Source organism: Ambystoma mexicanum, chromosome 4p (genome assembly GCF_040938575.1).
Source record: "Ambystoma mexicanum isolate Mex_15411 chromosome 4p, UKY_AmexF1_1, whole genome shotgun sequence".
NCBI classification, from domain to species: Eukaryota; Metazoa; Chordata; class Amphibia; order Caudata; family Ambystomatidae; genus Ambystoma; species Ambystoma mexicanum.
Window position 1 is genome coordinate 50,395,351 of NC_090927.1, and position 17,966 is coordinate 50,413,316.

At 53.6% G+C, this 17,966-nt stretch overlaps 25 non-coding genes across 25 annotated transcripts; 13 read left to right on the top strand and 12 right to left on the bottom strand.

Annotated features, from left to right (window-relative positions):
* The first annotated feature begins 257 nt into the window (after positions 1–257).
* Positions 258–330, top strand: TRNAR-ACG (transfer RNA arginine (anticodon ACG)). The gene has a single exon. It is a non-coding gene; the product is annotated as a tRNA-Arg (tRNA).
* A 505-nt stretch (positions 331–835) lies between these two features.
* On the bottom strand, positions 836–907 carry TRNAE-UUC (transfer RNA glutamic acid (anticodon UUC)). The gene has a single exon. It is a non-coding gene; the product is annotated as a tRNA-Glu (tRNA).
* Positions 908–1,641: 734 nt separating this feature from the next.
* On the top strand, positions 1,642–1,714 carry TRNAR-ACG (transfer RNA arginine (anticodon ACG)). The gene has a single exon. It is a non-coding gene; the product is annotated as a tRNA-Arg (tRNA).
* A 1,305-nt stretch (positions 1,715–3,019) lies between these two features.
* On the top strand, positions 3,020–3,095 carry TRNAR-ACG (transfer RNA arginine (anticodon ACG)). Its single transcript has one exon. It is a non-coding gene; the product is annotated as a tRNA-Arg (tRNA).
* Positions 3,096–3,600: 505 nt separating this feature from the next.
* On the bottom strand, positions 3,601–3,672 carry TRNAE-UUC (transfer RNA glutamic acid (anticodon UUC)). Its single transcript has one exon. It is a non-coding gene; the product is annotated as a tRNA-Glu (tRNA).
* A 734-nt stretch (positions 3,673–4,406) lies between these two features.
* On the top strand, positions 4,407–4,479 carry TRNAR-ACG (transfer RNA arginine (anticodon ACG)). The gene has a single exon. It is a non-coding gene; the product is annotated as a tRNA-Arg (tRNA).
* Positions 4,480–4,984: 505 nt separating this feature from the next.
* On the bottom strand, positions 4,985–5,056 carry TRNAE-UUC (transfer RNA glutamic acid (anticodon UUC)). Its single transcript has one exon. It is a non-coding gene; the product is annotated as a tRNA-Glu (tRNA).
* A 735-nt stretch (positions 5,057–5,791) lies between these two features.
* On the top strand, positions 5,792–5,864 carry TRNAR-ACG (transfer RNA arginine (anticodon ACG)). Its single transcript has one exon. It is a non-coding gene; the product is annotated as a tRNA-Arg (tRNA).
* A 505-nt stretch (positions 5,865–6,369) lies between these two features.
* TRNAE-UUC (transfer RNA glutamic acid (anticodon UUC)) lies at positions 6,370–6,441 on the bottom strand. The gene has a single exon. It is a non-coding gene; the product is annotated as a tRNA-Glu (tRNA).
* Positions 6,442–7,175: 734 nt separating this feature from the next.
* Positions 7,176–7,248, top strand: TRNAR-ACG (transfer RNA arginine (anticodon ACG)). Its single transcript has one exon. It is a non-coding gene; the product is annotated as a tRNA-Arg (tRNA).
* Positions 7,249–7,753: 505 nt separating this feature from the next.
* On the bottom strand, positions 7,754–7,825 carry TRNAE-UUC (transfer RNA glutamic acid (anticodon UUC)). Its single transcript has one exon. It is a non-coding gene; the product is annotated as a tRNA-Glu (tRNA).
* A 734-nt stretch (positions 7,826–8,559) lies between these two features.
* On the top strand, positions 8,560–8,635 carry TRNAR-ACG (transfer RNA arginine (anticodon ACG)). The gene has a single exon. It is a non-coding gene; the product is annotated as a tRNA-Arg (tRNA).
* A 505-nt stretch (positions 8,636–9,140) lies between these two features.
* On the bottom strand, positions 9,141–9,212 carry TRNAE-UUC (transfer RNA glutamic acid (anticodon UUC)). Its single transcript has one exon. It is a non-coding gene; the product is annotated as a tRNA-Glu (tRNA).
* Positions 9,213–9,946: 734 nt separating this feature from the next.
* On the top strand, positions 9,947–10,019 carry TRNAR-ACG (transfer RNA arginine (anticodon ACG)). Its single transcript has one exon. It is a non-coding gene; the product is annotated as a tRNA-Arg (tRNA).
* A 505-nt stretch (positions 10,020–10,524) lies between these two features.
* Positions 10,525–10,596, bottom strand: TRNAE-UUC (transfer RNA glutamic acid (anticodon UUC)). Its single transcript has one exon. It is a non-coding gene; the product is annotated as a tRNA-Glu (tRNA).
* A 734-nt stretch (positions 10,597–11,330) lies between these two features.
* Positions 11,331–11,403, top strand: TRNAR-ACG (transfer RNA arginine (anticodon ACG)). The gene has a single exon. It is a non-coding gene; the product is annotated as a tRNA-Arg (tRNA).
* Positions 11,404–11,908: 505 nt separating this feature from the next.
* TRNAE-UUC (transfer RNA glutamic acid (anticodon UUC)) lies at positions 11,909–11,980 on the bottom strand. Its single transcript has one exon. It is a non-coding gene; the product is annotated as a tRNA-Glu (tRNA).
* Positions 11,981–12,714: 734 nt separating this feature from the next.
* Positions 12,715–12,787, top strand: TRNAR-ACG (transfer RNA arginine (anticodon ACG)). Its single transcript has one exon. It is a non-coding gene; the product is annotated as a tRNA-Arg (tRNA).
* Positions 12,788–13,292: 505 nt separating this feature from the next.
* On the bottom strand, positions 13,293–13,364 carry TRNAE-UUC (transfer RNA glutamic acid (anticodon UUC)). Its single transcript has one exon. It is a non-coding gene; the product is annotated as a tRNA-Glu (tRNA).
* Positions 13,365–14,098: 734 nt separating this feature from the next.
* On the top strand, positions 14,099–14,171 carry TRNAR-ACG (transfer RNA arginine (anticodon ACG)). The gene has a single exon. It is a non-coding gene; the product is annotated as a tRNA-Arg (tRNA).
* A 505-nt stretch (positions 14,172–14,676) lies between these two features.
* Positions 14,677–14,748, bottom strand: TRNAE-UUC (transfer RNA glutamic acid (anticodon UUC)). Its single transcript has one exon. It is a non-coding gene; the product is annotated as a tRNA-Glu (tRNA).
* A 734-nt stretch (positions 14,749–15,482) lies between these two features.
* On the top strand, positions 15,483–15,555 carry TRNAR-ACG (transfer RNA arginine (anticodon ACG)). The gene has a single exon. It is a non-coding gene; the product is annotated as a tRNA-Arg (tRNA).
* A 505-nt stretch (positions 15,556–16,060) lies between these two features.
* On the bottom strand, positions 16,061–16,132 carry TRNAE-UUC (transfer RNA glutamic acid (anticodon UUC)). Its single transcript has one exon. It is a non-coding gene; the product is annotated as a tRNA-Glu (tRNA).
* A 734-nt stretch (positions 16,133–16,866) lies between these two features.
* On the top strand, positions 16,867–16,939 carry TRNAR-ACG (transfer RNA arginine (anticodon ACG)). Its single transcript has one exon. It is a non-coding gene; the product is annotated as a tRNA-Arg (tRNA).
* Positions 16,940–17,444: 505 nt separating this feature from the next.
* TRNAE-UUC (transfer RNA glutamic acid (anticodon UUC)) lies at positions 17,445–17,516 on the bottom strand. Its single transcript has one exon. It is a non-coding gene; the product is annotated as a tRNA-Glu (tRNA).
* Between the last annotated feature and the right edge of the window lie 450 nt (positions 17,517–17,966).

A 17,966-nucleotide genomic window follows, 5' to 3' on the forward strand; every position in this document is an offset into this window, starting at 1 on the left:
AAGTGTGTGGGGAAGTAAGCCCCTGACCGATTGACCCCACCCCCCCAACCCCAATAAATGAAGGCAAATCCTGCTTTGCAATTGCTGCCAACTTTTCAGGGCCTTCCTTTCTAGATAGGACTGGAAGATGAAGCGGCTTGAGAGTCAGCTCCGAAATGAAGAGTAGCATTATTTTCTAAAGAGCTGTGTAATGTGGGGAGGGGGCAAGCACAGCACCTCCCTTTTGTGGAAGGATAGGGGTATGCGCAGACCCACGAGGGCCAGTGGCGCAATGGATAACGCGTCTGACTACGGATCAGAAGATTGTAGGTTCGACTCCTACCTGGCTCGGGGAAGCGCGTTTTGTTTTTAATTTAACCCCAATTGTGATTGCGTAGTCTCTGTCTTCTCCCTAGCCTTGGCCGAGGTACTGAACGCTTAACACTCGAGGTCAGCGGAAATGACGGTCTGTCAGGGCGCCCTTCTTTCCTCTGGCCTTTAACGTCTTGCAGCAACGGTTTCAATGCAAGGCGGCCTGTTTTCCAAATGTGGTCCCACCGTTGCTCTCTTGACGGGGGGTGCGGGGGACACGTCACGCCTCAAAGGTGGGTGCAGACGAGATCTCGGGTATGAAAGCCGCAGACATTGGTATGCACCTCATACCCAAGCCGCTTGTAGTCGGCCCTTCTTCTTGCAAGTCCAGCCCTCATACTGAGGAATCGGGAGCCTGAAACACGGACAGACTGCATGGGGCCGCCGGGGCCCCAAGGGAAACAATGTGGGGAAATTCAGGCTTTTCTCAAAATGTAAATGCAACAGAAACGGAATCGGGAGTTCTATGTAGAAAAGGCTAGTCTTCCCATACCGGGAGTCGAACCCGGGCCGCCTGGGTGAAAACCAGGAATCCTAACCGCTAGACCATATGGGAGGCTGTCAGCAAGAAGCAGGTTATGGAGATCCTGAGAGCAGTGCCCCATGGGTCCACCACTGGCAGGATGCTTGAGAAGCTTGACCGGTGGTGTCCCACGCAAATGACCGAGATGCACTTTCAGTGGCAGAAATCAAGCTTTACGCTGCTCTGGTATTGAGCTGTCATTGCTTACAGTGGCTAAGCAAAGCACAATACCAAGACCAATCTAAAAATGACTAGCTTGAGAGAACACGCAAGAACCAAGGGCAGCGGTTCGAGCCCTATCAGGGATGGACGGTCCCCTTTTGCTAAAATGGGCAAGAGAGTCTGCAGTTCCTCTCGGAGGCGCGTGAGTGCTGGGGCACGCCTCATTAACCCTTTGCTGCCCGTCTTGCCACCTGAAACCTGCCCCTTGCCCCCAAAGTGCAGCATTGGCTGGGGGCAAATATCTGCAGCCTATTGGCAGGCTGGAGAAGAGTCCCTGTGGCGCTCCTGAAGTGTGTGGGGAAGTAAGCCCCTGACCGATTAACCCCACCCCCCCAACCCCAATAAATGAAGGCAAATCCTGCTTTGCAATTGCTGCCAACTTTTCAGGGCCTTCCTTTCTAGATAGGACTGGAAGATGAAGCGGCTTGAGAGTCAGCTCCGAAATGAAGAGTAGCATTATTTTCTAAAGAGCTGTGTAATGTGGGGAGGGGGCAAGCACAGCACCTCCCTTTTGTGGAAGGATAGGGGTATGCGCAGACCCACGAGGGCCAGTGGCGCAATGGATAACGCGTCTGACTACGGATCAGAAGATTGTAGGTTCGACTCCTACCTGGCTCGGGGAAGCGCGTTTTGTTTTTAATTTAACCCCAATTGTGATTGCGTAGTCTCTGTCTTCTCCCTAGCCTTGGCCGAGGTACTGAACGCTTAACACTCGAGGTCAGCGGAAATGACGGTCTGTCAGGGCGCCCTTCTTTCCTCTGGCCTTTAACGTCTTGCAGCAACGGTTTCAATGCAAGGCGGCCTGTTTTCCAAATGTGGTCCCACCGTTGCTCTCTTGACGGGGGGTGCGGGGGACACGTCACGCCTCAAAGGTGGGTGCAGACGAGATCTCGGGTATGAAAGCCGCAGACATTGGTATGCACCTCATACCCAAGCCGCTTGTAGTCGGCCCTTCTTCTTGCAAGTCCAGCCCTCATACTGAGGAATCGGGAGCCTGAAACACGGACAGACTGCATGGGGCCGCCGGGGCCCCAAGGGAAACAATGTGGGGAAATTCAGGCTTTTCTCAAAATGTAAATGCAACAGAAACGGAATCGGGAGTTCTATGTAGAAAAGGCTAGTCTTCCCATACCGGAACCCGGGCCGCCTGGGTGAAAACCAGGAATCCTAACCGCTAGACCATATGGGAGGCTGTCAGCAAGAAGCAGGTTATGGAGATCCTGAGAGCAGTGCCCCATGGGTCCACCACTGGCAGGATGCTTGAGAAGCTTGACCGGTGGTGTCCCACGCAAATGACCGAGATGCACTTTCAGTGGCAGAAATCAAGCTTTACGCTGCTCTGGTATTGAGCTGTCATTGCTTACAGTGGCTAAGCAAAGCACAATACCAAGACCAATCTAAAAATGACTAGCTTGAGAGAACACGCAAGAACCAAGGGCAGCGGTTCGAGCCCTATCAGGGATGGACGGTCCCCTTTTGCTAAAATGGGCAAGAGAGTCTGCAGTTCCTCTCGGAGGCGCGTGAGTGCTGGGGCACGCCTCATTAACCCTTTGCTGCCCGTCTTGCCACCTGAAACCTGCCCCTTGCCCCCAAAGTGCAGCATTGGCTGGGGGCAAATATCTGCAGCCTATTGGCAGGCTGGAGAAGAGTCCCTGTGGCGCTCCTGAAGTGTGTGGGGAAGTAAGCCCCTGACCGATTGACCCCACCCCCCCAACCCCAATAAATGAAGGCAAATCCTGCTTTGCAATTGCTGCCAACTTTTCAGGGCCTTCCTTTCTAGATAGGACTGGAAGATGAAGCGGCTTGAGAGTCAGCTCCGAAATGAAGAGTAGCATTATTTTCTAAAGAGCTGTGTAATGTGGGGAGGGGGCAAGCACAGCACCTCCCTTTTGTGGAAGGATAGGGGTATGCGCAGACCCATGAGGGCCAGTGGCGCAACGGATAACGCGTCTGACTACGGATCAGAAGATTGTAGTAGGTTCGACTCCTACCTGGCTCGGGGAAGCGCGTTTTGTTTTTAATTTAACCCCAATTGTGATTGCGTAGTCTCTGTCTTCTCCCTAGCCTTGGCCGAGGTACTGAACGCTTAACACTCGAGGTCAGCGGAAATGACGGTCTGTCAGGGCGCCCTTCTTTCCTCTGGCCTTTAACGTCTTGCAGCAACGGTTTCAATGCAAGGCGGCCTGTTTTCCAAATGTGGTCCCACCGTTGCTCTCTTGACGGGGGGTGCGGGGGACACGTCACGCCTCAAAGGTGGGTGCAGACGAGATCTCGGGTATGAAAGCCGCAGACATTGGTATGCACCTCATACCCAAGCCGCTTGTAGTCGGCCCTTCTTCTTGCAAGTCCAGCCCTCATACTGAGGAATCGGGAGCCTGAAACACGGACAGACTGCATGGGGCCGCCGGGGCCCCAAGGGAAACAATGTGGGGAAATTCAGGCTTTTCTCAAAATGTAAATGCAACAGAAACGGAATCGGGAGTTCTATGTAGAAAAGGCTAGTCTTCCCATACCGGGAGTCGAACCCGGGCCACCTGGGTGAAAACCAGGAATCCTAACCGCTAGACCATATGGGAGGCTGTCAGCAAGAAGCAGGTTATGGAGATCCTGAGAGCAGTGCCCCATGGGTCCACCACTGGCAGGATGCTTGAGAAGCTTGACCGGTGGTGTCCCACGCAAATGACCGAGATGCACTTTCAGTGGCAGAAATCAAGCTTTACGCTGCTCTGGTATTGAGCTGTCATTGCTTACAGTGGCTAAGCAAAGCACAATACCAAGACCAATCTAAAAATGACTAGCTTGAGAGAACACGCAAGAACCAAGGGCAGCGGTTCGAGCCCTATCAGGGATGGACGGTCCCCTTTTGCTAAAATGGGCAAGAGAGTCTGCAGTTCCTCTCGGAGGCGCGTGAGTGCTGGGGCACGCCTCATTAACCCTTTGCTGCCCGTCTTGCCACCTGAAACCTGCCCCTTGCCCCCAAAGTGCAGCATTGGCTGGGGGCAAATATCTGCAGCCTATTGGCAGGCTGGAGAAGAGTCCCTGTGGCGCTCCTGAAGTGTGTGGGGAAGTAAGCCCCTGACCGATTGACCCCACCCCCCCAACCCCAATAAATGAAGGCAAATCCTGCTTTGCAATTGCTGCCAACTTTTCAGGGCCTTCCTTTCTAGATAGGACTGGAAGATGAAGCGGCTTGAGAGTCAGCTCCGAAATGAAGAGTAGCATTATTTTCTAAAGAGCTGTGTAATGTGGGGAGGGGGCAAGCACAGCACCTCCCTTTTGTGGAAGGATAGGGGTATGCGCAGACCCACGAGGGCCAGTGGCGCAATGGATAACGCGTCTGACTACGGATCAGAAGATTGTAGGTTCGACTCCTACCTGGCTCGGGGAAGCGCGTTTTGTTTTTAATTTAACCCCAATTGTGATTGCGTAGTCTCTGTCTTCTCCCTAGCCTTGGCCGAGGTACTGAACGCTTAACACTCGAGGTCAGCGGAAATGACGGTCTGTCAGGGCGCCCTTCTTTCCTCTGGCCTTTAACGTCTTGCAGCAACGGTTTCAATGCAAGGCGGCCTGTTTTCCAAATGTGGTCCCACCGTTGCTCTCTTGACGGGGGGTGCGGGGGACACGTCACGCCTCAAAGGTGGGTGCAGACGAGATCTCGGGTATGAAAGCCGCAGACATTGGTATGCACCTCATACCCAAGCCGCTTGTAGTCGGCCCTTCTTCTTGCAAGTCCAGCCCTCATACTGAGGAATCGGGAGCCTGAAACACGGACAGACTGCATGGGGCCGCCGGGGCCCCAAGGGAAACAATGTGGGGAAATTCAGGCTTTTCTCAAAATGTAAATGCAACAGAAACGGAATCGGGAGTTCTATGTAGAAAAGGCTAGTCTTCCCATACCGGGAGTCGAACCCGGGCCGCCTGGGTGAAAACCAGGAATCCTAACCGCTAGACCATATGGGAAGGCTGTCAGCAAGAAGCAGGTTATGGAGATCCTGAGAGCAGTGCCCCATGGGTCCACCACTGGCAGGATGCTTGAGAAGCTTGACCGGTGGTGTCCCACGCAAATGACCGAGATGCACTTTCAGTGGCAGAAATCAAGCTTTACGCTGCTCTGGTATTGAGCTGTCATTGCTTACAGTGGCTAAGCAAAGCACAATACCAAGACCAATCTAAAAATGACTAGCTTGAGAGAACACGCAAGAACCAAGGGTAGCGGTTCGAGCCCTATCAGGGATGGACGGTCCCCTTTTGCTAAAATGGGCAAGAGAGTCTGCAGTTCCTCTCGGAGGCGCGTGAGTGCTGGGGCACGCCTCATTAACCCTTTGCTGCCCGTCTTGCCACCTGAAACCTGCCCCTTGCCCCCAAAGTGCAGCATTGGCTGGGGGCAAATATCTGCAGCCTATTGGCAGGCTGGAGAAGAGTCCCTGTGGCGCTCCTGAAGTGTGTGGGGAAGTAAGCCCCTGACCGATTGACCCCACCCCCCCAACCCCAATAAATGAAGGCAAATCCTGCTTTGCAATTGCTGCCAACTTTTCAGGGCCTTCCTTTCTAGATAGGACTGGAAGATGAAGCGGCTTGAGAGTCAGCTCCGAAATGAAGAGTAGCATTATTTTCTAAAGAGCTGTGTAATGTGGGGAGGGGGCAAGCACAGCACCTCCCTTTTGTGGAAGGATAGGGGTATGCGCAGACCCACGAGGGCCAGTGGCGCAATGGATAACGCGTCTGACTACGGATCAGAAGATTGTAGGTTCGACTCCTACCTGGCTCGGGGAAGCGCGTTTTGTTTTTAATTTAACCCCAATTGTGATTGCGTAGTCTCTGTCTTCTCCCTAGCCTTGGCCGAGGTACTGAACGCTTAACACTCGAGGTCAGCGGAAATGACGGTCTGTCAGGGCGCCCTTCTTTCCTCTGGCCTTTAACGTCTTGCAGCAACGGTTTCAATGCAAGGCGGCCTGTTTTCCAAATGTGGTCCCACCGTTGCTCTCTTGACGGGGGGTGCGGGGGACACGTCACGCCTCAAAGGTGGGTGCAGACGAGATCTCGGGTATGAAAGCCGCAGACATTGGTATGCACCTCATACCCAAGCCGCTTGTAGTCGGCCCTTCTTCTTGCAAGTCCAGCCCTCATACTGAGGAATCGGGAGCCTGAAACACGGACAGACTGCATGGGGCCGCCGGGGCCCCAAGGGAAACAATGTGGGGAAATTCAGGCTTTTCTCAAAATGTAAATGCAACAGAAACGGAATCGGGAGTTCTATGTAGAAAAGGCTAGTCTTCCCATACCGGGAGTCGAACCCGGGCCGCCTGGGTGAAAACCAGGAATCCTAACAGCTAGACCATATGGGAGGCTGTCAGCAAGAAGCAGGTTATGGAGATCCTGAGAGCAGTGCCCCATGGGTCCACCACTGGCAGGATGCTTGAGAAGCTTGACCGGTGGTGTCCCACGCAAATGACCGAGATGCACTTTCAGTGGCAGAAATCAAGCTTTACGCTGCTCTGGTATTGAGCTGTCATTGCTTACAGTGGCTAAGCAAAGCACAATACCAAGACCAATCTAAAAATGACTAGCTTGAGAGAACACGCAAGAACCAAGGGCAGCGGTTCGAGCCCTATCAGGGATGGACGGTCCCCTTTTGCTAAAATGGGCAAGAGAGTCTGCAGTTCCTCTCGGAGGCGCGTGAGTGCTGGGGCACGCCTCATTAACCCTTTGCTGCCCGTCTTGCCACCTGAAACCTGCCCCTTGCCCCCAAAGTGCAGCATTGGCTGGGGGCAAATATCTGCAGCCTATTGGCAGGCTGGAGAAGAGTCCCTGTGGCGCTCCTGAAGTGTGTGGGGAAGTAAGCCCCTGACCGATTGACCCCACCCCCCCAACCCCAATAAATGAAGGCAAATCCTGCTTTGCAATTGCTGCCAACTTTTCAGGGCCTTCCTTTCTAGATAGGACTGGAAGATGAAGCGGCTTGAGAGTCAGCTCCGAAATGAAGAGTAGCATTATTTTCTAAAGAGCTGTGTAATGTGGGGAGGGGGCAAGCACAGCACCTCCCTTTTGTGGAAGGATAGGGGTATGCGCAGATCCACGAGGGCCAGTGGCGCAATGGATAACGCGTCTGACTACGGATCAGAAGATTGTAGGTTCGACTCCTACCTGGCTCGGGGAAGCGCGTTTTGTTTTTAATTTAACCCCAATTGTGATTGCGTAGTCTCTGTCTTCTCCCTAGCCTTGGCCGAGGTACTGAACGCTTAACACTCGAGGTCAGCGGAAATGACGGTCTGTCAGGGCGCCCTTCTTTCCTCTGGCCTTTAACGTCTTGCAGCAACGGTTTCAATGCAAGGCGGCCTGTTTTCCAAATGTGGTCCCACCGTTGCTCTCTTGACGGGGGGTGCGGGGGACACGTCACGCCTCAAAGGTGGGTGCAGACGAGATCTCGGGTATGAAAGCCGCAGACATTGGTATGCACCTCATACCCAAGCCGCTTGTAGTCGGCCCTTCTTCTTGCAAGTCCAGCCCTCATACTGAGGAATCGGGAGCCTGAAACACGGACAGACTGCATGGGGCCGCCGGGGCCCCAAGGGAAACAATGTGGGGAAATTCAGGCTTTCCTCAAAATGTAAATGCAACAGAAACGGAATCGGGAGTTCTATGTAGAAAAGGCTAGTCTTCCCATACCGGGAGTCGAACCCGGGCCGCCTGGGTGAAAACCAGGAATCCTAACCGCTAGACCATATGGGAGGCTGTCAGCAAGAAGCAGGTTATGGAGATCCTGAGAGCAGTGCCCCATGGGTCCACCACTGGCAGGATGCTTGAGAAGCTTGACCGGTGGTGTCCCACGCAAATGACCGAGATGCACTTTCAGTGGCAGAAATCAAGCTTTACGCTGCTCTGGTATTGAGCTGTCATTGCTTACAGTGGCTAAGCAAAGCACAATACCAAGACCAATCTAAAAATGACTAGCTTGAGAGAACACGCAAGAACCAAGGGCAGCGGTTCGAGCCCTATCAGGGATGGACGGTCCCCTTTTGCTAAAATGGGCAAGAGAGTCTGCAGTTCCTCTCGGAGGCGCGTGAGTGCTGGGGCACGCCTCATTAACCCTTTGCTGCCCATCTTGCCACCTGAAACCTGCCCCTTGCCCCCAAAGTGCAGCATTGGCTGGGGGCAAATATCTGCAGCCTATTGGCAGGCTGGAGAAGAGTCCCTGTGGCGCTCCTGAAGTGTGTGGGGAAGTAAGCCCCTGACCGATTGACCCCACCCCCCCAACCCCAATAAATGAAGGCAAATCCTGCTTTGCAATTGCTGCCAACTTTTCAGGGCCTTCCTTTCTAGATAGGACTGGAAGATGAAGCGGCTTGAGAGTCAGCTCCGAAATGAAGAGTAGCATTATTTTCTAAAGAGCTGTGTAATGTGGGGAGGGGGCAAGCACAGCACCTCCCTTTTGTGGAAGGATAGGGGTATGCGCAGACCCACGAGGGCCAGTGGCGCAATGGATAACGCGTCTGACTACGGATCAGAAGATTGTAGTAGGTTCGACTCCTACCTGGCTCGGGGAAGCGCGTTTTGTTTTTAATTTAACCCCAATTGTGATTGCGTAGTCTCTGTCTTCTCCCTAGCCTTGGCCGAGGTACTGAACGCTTAACACTCGAGGTCAGCGGAAATGACGGTCTGTCAGGGCGCCCTTCTTTCCTCTGGCCTTTAACGTCTTGCAGCAACGGTTTCAATGCAAGGCGGCCTGTTTTCCAAATGTGGTCCCACCGTTGCTCTCTTGACGGGGGGTGCGGGGGACACGTCACGCCTCAAAGGTGGGTGCAGACGAGATCTCGGGTATGAAAGCCGCAGACATTGGTATGCACCTCATACCCAAGCCGCTTGTAGTCGGCCCTTCTTCTTGCAAGTCCAGCCCTCATACTGAGGAATCGGGAGCCTGAAACACGGACAGACTGCATGGGGCCGCCGGGGCCCCAAGGGAAACAATGTGGGGAAATTCAGGCTTTTCTCAAAATGTAAATGCAACAGAAACGGAATCGGGAGTTCTATGTAGAAAAGGCTAGTCTTTCCATACCGGGAGTAGAACCCGGGCCGCCTGGGTGAAAACCAGGAATCCTAACCGCTAGACCATATGGGAGGCTGTCAGCAAGAAGCAGGTTATGGAGATCCTGAGAGCAGTGCCCCATGGGTCCACCACTGGCAGGATGCTTGAGAAGCTTGACCGGTGGTGTTCCACGCAAATGACCGAGATGCACTTTCAGTGGCAGAAATCAAGCTTTACGCTGCTCTGGTATTGAGCTGTCATTGCTTACAGTGGCTAAGCAAAGCACAATACCAAGACCAATCTAAAAATGACTAGCTTGAGAGAACACGCAAGAACCAAGGGCAGCGGTTCGAGCCCTATCAGGGATGGACGGTCCCCTTTTGCTAAAATGGGCAAGAGAGTCTGCAGTTCCTCTCGGAGGCGCGTGAGTGCTGGGGCACGCCTCATTAACCCTTTGCTGCCCGTCTTGCCACCTGAAACCTGCCCCTTGCCCCCAAAGTGCAGCATTGGCTGGGGGCAAATATCTGCAGCCTATTGGCAGGCTTGAGAAGAGTCCCTGTGGCGCTCCTGAAGTGTGTGGGGAAGTAAGCCCCTGACCGATTGACCCCACCCCCCCAACCCCAATAAATGAAGGCAAATCCTGCTTTGCAATTGCTGCCAACTTTTCAGGGCCTTCCTTTCTAGATAGGACTGGAAGATGAAGCGGCTTGAGAGTCAGCTCCGAAATGAAGAGTAGCATTATTTTCTAAAGAGCTGTGTAATGTGGGGAGGGGGCAAGCACAGTACCTCCCTTTTGTGGAAGGATAGGGGTATGCGCAGACCCACGAGGGCCAGTGGCGCAATGGATAACGCGTCTGACTACGGATCAGAAGATTGTAGGTTCGACTCCTACCTGGCTCGGGGAAGCGCGTTTTGTTTTTAATTTAACCCCAATTGTGATTGCGTAGTCTCTGTCTTCTCCCTAGCCTTGGCCGAGGTACTGAACGCTTAACACTCGAGGTCAGCGGAAATGACGGTCTGTCAGGGCGCCCTTCTTTCCTCTGGCCTTTAACGTCTTGCAGCAACGGTTTCAATGCAAGGCGGCCTGTTTTCCAAATGTGGTCCCACCGTTGCTCTCTTGACGGGGGATGCGGGGGACACGTCACGCCTCAAAGGTGGGTGCAGACGAGATCTCGGGTATGAAAGCCGCAGACATTGGTATGCACCTCATACCCAAGCCGCTTGTAGTCGGCCCTTCTTCTTGCAAGTCCAGCCCTCATACTGAGGAATCGGGAGCCTGAAACACGGACAGACTGCATGGGGCCGCCGGGGCCCCAAGGGAAACAATGTGGGGAAATTCAGGCTTTTCTCAAAATGTAAATGCAACAGAAACCGAATCGGGAGTTCTATGTAGAAAAGGCTAGTCTTCCCATACCGGGAGTCAAACCCGGGCCGCCTGGGTGAAAACCAGGAATCCTAACCGCTAGACCATATGGGAGGCTGTCAGCAAGAAGCAGGTTATGGAGATCCTGAGAGCAGTGCCCCATGGGTCCACCACTGGCAGGATGCTTGAGAAGCTTGACCGGTGGTGTCCCACGCAAATGACCGAGATGCACTTTCAGTGGCAGAAATCAAGCTTTACGCTGCTCTGGTATTGAGCTGTCATTGCTTACAGTGGCTAAGCAAAGCACAATACCAAGACCAATCTAAAAATGACTAGCTTGAGAGAACACGCAAGAACCAAGGGCAGCGGTTCGAGCCCTATCAGGGATGGACGGTCCCCTTTTGCTAAAATGGGCAAGAGAGTCTGCAGTTCCTCTCGGAGGCGCGTGAGTGCTGGGGCACGCCTCATTAACCCTTTGCTGCCCGTCTTGCCACCTGAAACCTGCCCCTTGCCCCCAAAGTGCAGCATTGGCTGGGGGCAAATATCTGCAGCCTATTGGCAGGCTGGAGAAGAGTCCCTGTGGCGCTCCTGAAGTGTGTGGGGAAGTAAGCCCCTGACCGATTGACCCCACCCCCCCAACCCCAATAAATGAAGGCAAATCCTGCTTTGCAATTGCTGCCAACTTTTCAGGGCCTTCCTTTCTAGATAGGACTGGAAGATGAAGCGGCTTGAGAGTCAGCTCCGAAATGAAGAGTAGCATTATTTTCTAAAGAGCTGTGTAATGTGGGGAGGGGGCAACCACAGCACCTCCCTTTTGTGGAAGGATAGGGGTATGCGCAGACCCACGAGGGCCAGTGGCGCAATGGATAACGCGTCTGACTACGGATCAGAAGATTGTAGGTTCGACTCCTACCTGGCTCGGGGAAGCGCGTTTTGTTTTTAATTTAACCCCAATTGTGATTGCGTAGTCTCTGTCTTCTCCCTAGCCTTGGCCGAGGTACTGAACGCTTAACACTCGAGGTCAGCGGAAATGACGGTCTGTCAGGGCGCCCTTCTTTCCTCTGGCCTTTAACGTCTTGCAGCAACGGTTTCAATGCAAGGCGGCCTGTTTTCCAAATGTGGTCCCACCGTTGCTCTCTTGACGGGGGGTGCGGGGGACACGTCACGCCTCAAAGGTGGGTGCAGACGAGATCTCGGGTATGAAAGCCGCAGACATTGGTATGCACCTCATACCCAAGCCGCTTGTAGTCGGCCCTTCTTCTTGCAAGTCCAGCCCTCATACTGAGGAATCGGGAGCCTGAAACACGGACAGACTGCATGGGGCCGCCGGGGCCCCAAGGGAAACAATGTGGGGAAATTCAGGCTTTTCTCAAAATGTAAATGCAACAGAAACGGAATCGGGAGTTCTATGTAGAAAAGGCTAGTCTTCCCATACCGGGAGTCGAACCCGGGCCGCCTGGGTGAAAACCAGGAATCCTAACCGCTAGACCATATGGGAGGCTGTCAGCAAGAAGCAGGTTATGGAGATCCTGAGAGCAGTGCCCCATGGGTCCACCACTGGCAGGATGCTTGAGAAGCTTGACCGGTGGTGTCCCACGCAAATGACCGAGATGCACTTTCAGTGGCAGAAATCAAGCTTTACGCTGCTCTGGTATTGAGCTGTCATTGCTTACAGTGGCTAAGCAAAGCACAATACCAAGACCAATCTAAAAATGACTAGCTTGAGAGAACACGCAAGAACCAAGGGCAGCGGTTCGAGCCCTATCAGGGATGGACGGTCCCCTTTTGCTAAAATGGGCAAGAGAGTCTGCAGTTCCTCTCGGAGGCCAGTGAGTGCTGGGGCACGCCTCATTAACCCTTTGCTGCCCGTCTTGCCACCTGAAACCTGCCCCTTGCCCCCAAAGTGCAGCATTGGCTGGGGGCAAATATCTGCAGCCTATTGGCAGGCTGGAGAAGAGTCCCTGTGGCGCTCCTGAAGTGTGTGGGGAAGTAAGCCCCTGACCGATTGACCCCACCCCCCCAACCCCAATAAATGAAGGCAAATCCTGCTTTGCAATTGCTGCCAACTTTTCAGGGCCTTCCTTTCTAGATAGGACTGGAAGATGAAGCGGCTTGAGAGTCAGCTCCGAAATGAAGAGTAGCATTATTTTCTAAAGAGCTGTGTAATGTGGGGAGGGGGCAAGCACAGTACCTCCCTTTTGTGGAAGGATAGGGGTATGCGCAGACCCACGAGGGCCAGTGGCGCAATGGATAACGCGTCTGACTACGGATCAGAAGATTGTAGGTTCGACTCCTACCTGGCTCGGGGAAGCGCGTTTTGTTTTTAATTTAACCCCAATTGTGATTGCGTAGTCTCTGTCTTCTCCCTAGCCTTGGCCGAGGTACTGAACGCTTAACACTCGAGGTCAGCGGAAATGACGGTCTGTCAGGGCGCCCTTCTTTCCTCTGGCCTTTAACGTCTTGCAGCAACGGTTTCAATGCAAGGCGGCCTGTTTTCCAAATGTGGTCCCACCGTTGCTCTCTTGACGGGGGATGCGGGGGACACGTCACGCCTCAAAGGTGGGTGCAGACGAGATCTCGGGTATGAAAGCCGCAGACATTGGTATGCACCTCATACCCAAGCCGCTTGTAGTCGGCCCTTCTTCTTGCAAGTCCAGCCCTCATACTGAGGAATCGGGAGCCTGAAACACGGACAGACTGCATGGGGCCGCCGGGGCCCCAAGGGAAACAATGTGGGGAAATTCAGGCTTTTCTCAAAATGTAAATGCAACAGAAACGGAATCGGGAGTTCTATGTAGAAAAGGCTAGTCTTCCCATACCGGGAGTCGAACCCGGGCCGCCTGGGTGAAAACCAGGAATCCTAACCGCTAGACCATATGGGAGGCTGTCAGCAAGAAGCAGGTTATGGAGATCCTGAGAGCAGTGCCCCATGGGTCCACCACTGGCAGGATGCTTGAGAAGCTTGACCGGTGGTGTCCCACGCAAATGACCGAGATGCACTTTCAGTGGCAGAAATCAAGCTTTACGCTGCTCTGGTATTGAGCTGTCATTGCTTACAGTGGCTAAGCAAAGCACAATACCAAGACCAATCTAAAAATGACTAGCTTGAGAGAACACGCAAGAACCAAGGGCAGCGGTTCGAGCCCTATCAGGGATGGACGGTCCCCTTTTGCTAAAATGGGCAAGAGAGTCTGCAGTTCCTCTCGGAGGCGCGTGAGTGCTGGGGCACGCCTCATTAACCCTTTGCTGCCCGTCTTGCCACCTGAAACCTGCCCCTTGCCCCCAAAGTGCAGCATTGGCTGGGGGCAAATATCTGCAGCCTATTGGCAGGCTGGAGAAGAGTCCCTGTGGCGCTCCTGAAGTGTGTGGGGAAGTAAGCCCCTGACCGATTGACCCCACCCCCCCAACCCCAATAAATGAAGGCAAATCCTGCTTTGCAATTGCTGCCAACTTTTCAGGGCCTTCCTTTCTAGATAGGACTGGAAGATGAAGCGGCTTGAGAGTCAGCTCCGAAATGAAGAGTAGCATTATTTTCTAAAGAGCTGTGTAATGTGGGGAGGGGGCAAGCACAGCACCTCCCTTTTGTGGAAGGATAGGGGTATGCGCAGACCCACGAGGGCCAGTGGCGCAATGGATAACGCGTCTGACTACGGATCAGAAGATTGTAGGTTCGACTCCTACCTGGCTCGGGGAAGCGCGTTTTGTTTTTAATTTAACCCCAATTGTGATTGCGTAGTCTCTGTCTTCTCCCTAGCCTTGGCCGAGGTACTGAACGCTTAACACTCGAGGTCAGCGGAAATGACGGTCTGTCAGGGCGCCCTTCTTTCCTCTGGCCTTTAACGTCTTGCAGCAACGGTTTCAATGCAAGGCGGCCTGTTTTCCAAATGTGGTCCCACCGTTGCTCTCTTGACGGGGGGTGCGGGGGACACGTCACGCCTCAAAGGTGGGTGCAGACGAGATCTCGGGTATGAAAGCCGCAGACATTGGTATGCACCTCATACCCAAGCCGCTTGTAGTCGGCCCTTCTTCTTGCAAGTCCAGCCCTCATACTGAGGAATCGGGAGCCTGAAACACGGACAGACTGCATGGGGCCGCCGGGGCCCCAAGGGAAACAATGTGGGGAAATTCAGGCTTTTCTCAAAATGTAAATGCAACAGAAACGGAATCGGGAGTTCTATGTAGAAAAGGCTAGTCTTCCCATACCGGGAGTCGAACCCGGGCCGCCTGGGTGAAAACCAGGAATCCTAACAGCTAGACCATATGGGAGGCTGTCAGCAAGAAGCAGGTTATGGAGATCCTGAGAGCAGTGCCCCATGGGTCCACCACTGGCAGGATGCTTGAGAAGCTTGACCGGTGGTGTCCCACGCAAATGACCGAGATGCACTTTCAGTGGCAGAAATCAAGCTTTACGCTGCTCTGGTATTGAGCTGTCATTGCTTACAGTGGCTAAGCAAAGCACAATACCAAGACCAATCTAAAAATGACTAGCTTGAGAGAACACGCAAGAACCAAGGGCAGCGGTTCGAGCCCTATCAGGGATGGACGGTCCCCTTTTGCTAAAATGGGCAAGAGAGTCTGCAGTTCCTCTCGGAGGCGCGTGAGTGCTGGGGCACGCCTCATTAACCCTTTGCTGCCCGTCTTGCCACCTGAAACCTGCCCCTTGCCCCCAAAGTGCAGCATTGGCTGGGGGCAAATATCTGCAGCCTATTGGCAGGCTGGAGAAGAGTCCCTGTGGCGCTCCTGAAGTGTGTGGGGAAGTAAGCCCCTGACCGATTGACCCCACCCCCCCAACCCCAATAAATGAAGGCAAATCCTGCTTTGCAATTGCTGCCAACTTTTCAGGGCCTTCCTTTCTAGATAGGACTGTTAGATGAAGCGGCTTGAGAGTCAGCTCCGAAATGAAGAGTAGCATTATTTTCTAAAGAGCTGTGTAATGTGGGGAGGGGGCAAGCACAGCACCTCCCTTTTGTGGAAGGATAGGGGTATGCGCAGACCCACGAGGGCCAGTGGCGCAACGGATAACGCGTCTGACTACGGATCAGAAGATTGTAGGTTCGACTCCTACCTGGCTCGGGGAAGCGCGTTTTGTTTTTAATTTAACCCCAATTGTGATTGCGTAGTCTCTGTCTTCTCCCTAGCCTTGGCCGAGGTACTGAACGCTTAACACTCGAGGTCAGCGGAAATGACGGTCTGTCAGGGCGCCCTTCTTTCCTCTGGCCTTTAACGTCTTGCAGCAACGGTTTCAATGCAAGGCGGCCTGTTTTCCAAATGTGGTCCCACCGTTGCTCTCTTGACGGGGGGTGCGGGGGACACGTCACGCCTCAAAGGTGGGTGCAGACGAGATCTCGGGTATGAAAGCCGCAGACATTGGTATGCACCTCATACCCAAGCCGCTTGTAGTCGGCCCTTCTTCTTGCAAGTCCAGCCCTCATACTGAGGAATCGGGAGCCTGAAACACGGACAGACTGCATGGGGCCGCCGGGGCCCCAAGGGAAACAATGTGGGGAAATTCAGGCTTTTCTCAAAATGTAAATGCAACAGAAACGGAATCGGGAGTTCTATGTAGAAAAGGCTAGTCTTCCCATACCGGGAGTCGAACCCGGGCCGCCTGGGTGAAAACCAGGAATCCTAACCGCTAGACCATATGGGAGGCTGTCAGCAAGAAGCAGGTTATGGAGATCCTGAGAGCAGTGCCCCATGGGTCCACCACTGGCAGGATGCTTGAGAAGCTTGACCGGTGGTGTCCCACGCAAATGACCGAGATGCACTTTCAGTGGCAGAAATCAAGCTTTACGCTGCTCTGGTATTGAGCTGTCATTGCTTACAGTGGCTAAGCAAAGCACAATACCAAGACCAATCTAAAAATGACTAGCTTGAGAGAACACGCAAGAACCAAGGGCAGCGGTTCGAGCCCTATCAGGGATGGACGGTCCCCTTTTGCTAAAATGGGCAAGAGAGTCTGCAGTTCCTCTCGGAGGCGCGTGAGTGCTGGGGCACGCCTCATTAACCCTTTGCTGCCCGTCTTGCCACCTGAAACCTGCCCCTTGCCCCCAAAGTGCAGCATTGGCTGGGGGCAAATATCTGCAGCCTATTGGCAGGCTGGAGAAGAGTCCCTGTGGCGCTCCTGAAGTGTGTGGGGAAGTAAGCCCCTGACCGATTGACCCCACCCCCCCAACCCCAATAAATGAAGGCAAATCCTGCTTTGCAATTGCTGCCAACTTTTCAGGGCCTTCCTTTCTAGATAGGACTGGAAGATGAAGCGGCTTGAGAGTCAGCTCCGAAATGAAGAGTAGCATTATTTTCTAAAGAGCTGTGTAATGTGGGGAGGGGGCAAGCACAGCACCTCCCTTTTGTGGAAGGATAGGGGTATGCGCAGACCCACGAGGGCCAGTGGCGCAATGGATAACGCGTCTGACTACGGATCAGAAGATTGTAGGTTCGACTCCTACCTGGCTCGGGGAAGCGCGTTTTGTTTTTAATTTAACCCCAATTGTGATTGCGTAGTCTCTGTCTTCTCCCTAGCCTTGGCCGAGGTACTGAACGCTTAACACTCGAGGTCAGCGGAAATGACGGTCTGTCAGGGCGCCCTTCTTTCCTCTGGCCTTTAACGTCTTGCAGCAACGGTTTCAATGCAAGGCGGCCTGTTTTCCAAATGTGGTCCCACCGTTGCTCTCTTGACGGGGGGTGCGGGGGACACGTCACGCCTCAAAGGTGGGTGCAGACGAGATCTCGGGTATGAAAGCCGCAGACATTGGTATGCACCTCATACCCAAGCCGCTTGTAGTCGGCCCTTCTTCTTGCAAGTCCAGCCCTCATACTGAGGAATCGGGAGCCTGAAACACGGACAGACTGCATGGGGCCGCCGGGGCCCCAAGGGAAACAATGTGGGGAAATTCAGGCTTTTCTCAAAATGTAAATGCAACAGAAACGGAATCGGGAGTTCTATGTAGAAAAGGCTAGTCTTCCCATACCGGGAGTCGAACCCGGGCCGCCTGGGTGAAAACCAGGAATCCTAACCGCTAGACCATATGGGAGGCTGTCAGCAAGAAGCAGGTTATGGAGATCCTGAGAGCAGTGCCCCATGGGTCCACCACTGGCAGGATGCTTGAGAAGCTTGACCGGTGGTGTCCCACGCAAATGACCGAGATGCACTTTCAGTGGCAGAAATCAAGCTTTACGCTGCTCTGGTATTGAGCTGTCATTGCTTACAGTGGCTAAGCAAAGCACAATACCAAGACCAATCTAAAAATGACTAGCTTGAGAGAACACGCAAGAACCAAGGGCAGCGGTTCGAGCCCTATCAGGGATGGACGGTCCCCTTTTGCTAAAATGGGCAAGAGAGTCTGCAGTTCCTCTCGGAGGCGCGTGAGTGCTGGGGCACGCCTCATTAACCCTTTGCTGCCCGTCTTGCCACCTGAAACCTGCCCCTTGCCCCCAAAGTGCAGCATTGGCTGGGGGCAAATATCTGCAGCCTATTGGCAGGC